This window comes from Cyprinodon variegatus, unplaced genomic scaffold, assembly GCF_000732505.1.
Source record: "Cyprinodon variegatus isolate N-32 unplaced genomic scaffold, C_variegatus-1.0 Scaffold403, whole genome shotgun sequence".
NCBI classification, from domain to species: Eukaryota; Metazoa; Chordata; class Actinopteri; order Cyprinodontiformes; family Cyprinodontidae; genus Cyprinodon; species Cyprinodon variegatus.
Window position 1 is genome coordinate 712,372 of NW_015150856.1, and position 3,193 is coordinate 715,564.

Sequence of the window (3,193 nt, forward strand, 5' to 3'; positions counted from 1 at the left end):
CTGTAAGCACAAGAAGACTTTACTTTTGCTTAGTTAATTGAACCAGTTTGTTTTTACTTTAACCTGTTTAAATAAAGGTGGGGTTTATTTAAATAAAATTCAAACTCTATGTTTATGATTAAGACTTGTATTTCTTCAGGATTTAAACTGTTCAAATCAGAGAACTAGTTAGACGTATTATCTTGTGTAGCGATAAAATGTATTATTTTATTATTTGTTTACATAAGCATGTCCTCACAACCAAACCTGAATTTTATTCTTTCTATTTTCAAACTTTTTCTTTATTAAGTAATTTAAACTTTAAACTCAACATATATTTGTGATCATTAATTAATATGGAATATTTGATCTGGATTCCTGTTAAACTGAACTAATATTTTATTAGTAAACTCAGATCAGCTATGTCTTCATGCTTCATTTGTTTTCCATGTAGTTTAAAGGAAGTGAAAGAAACAGATGTCAACATTTGAACTGAGGAAGGCGGGCTCAGTGAGCTGTGAGGCCAATCAGAGTGGACAGAGTCCTGTCACTCAGACCCTGAACCCTGATCTCTGCTCAGAGTAGAGCTGCAGCTTCATGTCTGGAAATAATCATGTTCTTGTATTTTATTCAGGAAGATTATGTTTCATTTCTAATATTCATCTTTCTGATATAATTTTATAAAACCTGAAGCAAACTGATTATTTCAATAAAAGTGCAGGTTGATAGTACTTACAGTCTTTGTATTTATTTTTACATTAAAAACGTCATGTCCTTAATTAGATCCCATTTCATATTGTCTTTTTTTCCCAAAAATCTGTTCTCTGTTGGTAAGAGAAAAACTATAGACCCGCCTACAAATGGTTCCTAACTACAGTTTGAAACGTGTATTTCACCCTGTTTTAAGGAAAAATTAGAATCTGCTGTATGTCAAAATAACTCAAATTAGAAGAACTGTGTAATTTCTTAGTCCTGAATGATTTTTTTTGTGTATAAACTTCTGCCATAATACTAATTTCAAAAAGAGATTTAGAAAATAACTGAAATAGTGAAAATATTATAAATATAGTAAAAAGATGCTCTGACAGTCTTTCAGTTTTTAAATTAAACTGACATTATCTATCATAAGTGACCTTAGTGTTTGGTGAGGTTTCTGTCAGCTCTGTGTTCAGTGGTCTGTATCAGGGTCTCTTCCTCCTCAGCAGCTGCAGTCAGTTTCTGCTCTAACAGCTCAGTGTGTCTGCAGTCTGACTGAGGGAGGTTTTTGTACAGCTAAAAATCACTGTGTGAACACATCACCACCATTTACTACATGTAGGCTCTGACAGTAATAAACTGCTGCATCTTCAGCCTGAACTCCAGTGATGGTCAAAGTGAAGTCAGTGCTGCTTCCACTGCCACTAAACCGATCTGGTGTTCCCTCCTCAAGGTTTTCCACCTGATATATCAGGAGCTTTGGAGGCTGTCCTGGTTTTTGCTGATACCAGGACATAATATCATTATCAAGTAATGTGTAAACAGCAGGATTTGTTGTACACCGAATAGTGACAGTTGATCCTGGAGTAAATGTCTCCACTGGAGTCTGAGTCACAGTCACCTGAGCGCTGCATCCTGCAGACAAAAACAAATCCTTCATTTATCAGCAGAAAGAAATGAAAGAAAAAGCAGAACATCATGTTAGAAATGTTGGTGAGGGAATGAACCTGTTAAACAGCAGCAGGTCAGCGTCCAGATGAGGATGGAGATGAGAGTCATGGTGCTTGTTGTTTCTGCTGGCTTGACTGACAGATCAGAGTCCTGCAGTGTTGAACTCTCAGGACTATAAACCTTCTCAGTTCCCTGGAGGATCAGCTGACCATGCAAAGCCTCCTCTCTATGGAAATGATTTCTCTGCTCTCAGCGCACTGGAGACAAACAGAGACACAACATCTGACCAACGAGTTGTTGGATTTAAACCATTGAGGATTTTATTAAAATAGAAGATAGAAAAGAGACAACATGAAGGATTTTCATATATGGAATAAAACCACTTTTATCTTGAAGGTATATGAATAATTATTCTCTTTTGTTGGTAATCAAGGTTCAAGATATTATAGATCAATAGAAATTGCTGTTTTTAGGATTATATTATCTGGATTATTATAATTTTATTATTTCATGTTTAAACAAAGTAAAAACTGAATTATAAAAATATTTTACAATATTTCCACGAGGCAAACTAAAGTTCGAAACTCATGGCTGATAATGTAACAAAAAAAAAAAAATCTTAAATCATAAAGTAATTTAAAGTTGAATGAATATCAGATAATTTGTAGATGAAATTAAGAATAAACTGAAACGTTTTTATTCTGAAAAGCGAAATTTCAGCAGAAAGATGTTTGCTGTCAGAGCAGGAGGTTTTTGTACGGCCTCTTAATGAGTTTCTATCACTGTGGTGGACTTTTGGTGGAGGAACCAAACTCATCGTTGACTGTAAGTACAAGAAAGATTTAATGCTGCTAAATTGTTTAAATTGTTTTTGGGTTGTTGTTTTTTTGTTTTGTTTTTTGCTTTTTTATCCAACTAACTAAAAAGAAAATTTTGCAATAACTTCAGAGCAGTTTTAAAAAAGCTTGGAGGATGAGCCTCTTAGAAGTCATTGTTTGTTCTGGATTATAAATGGTTCAAATCAGAGAGAAAATTAAACTTATTTTCTTTTCCAGCCATAAAAATTGTCGATCAACATGATCTACTTTAGATGGTTTAATGTTAAATTTTTTTCTTACAGCCATATTTAATTCCTATACAAAATGTTTTCTTTACATTTTTGTCTATTTTTTGTTTTTCTGTAATGTGTCTTTTCTTCATCCTTTTGTGATCATTAATTAATAGTGAATATCTGATCTGGATTCCTGTTAAACTGAACTAATATTTTATTAGTAAACTCAGATCAGCTTTGTCTTCATGCTTCATTTGTTTTCCATGTAGTTTTAAGGAAGTGAAAGAAACAGATGTCAACGTTTGAACTGTTTCCTCATGAGTGTTTCAGCTCTCTCAGTTTAATCATCAGAAAATCATCTCAGGGATTCATTATTAAGAGTCACTGATTATCAGAGACGTATGAAGATGTCATCATTAACCATGAAGAATGAAGCTTTGAAGGTGTTTTTAGCAGCTCTCATTCTCATTCCTGGGTCTTTTCTCCCCCTCTCCTCCCCCTCTCTCCTCCAGTGGG

General features: G+C 33.9%; 1 pseudogene; it reads left to right on the plus strand.

Annotated features, from left to right (window-relative positions):
* The window catches only part of LOC107093011, a 67,626-nt pseudogene that overhangs the window by 57,790 nt on the left and 6,643 nt on the right, over positions 1-3,193 (plus strand).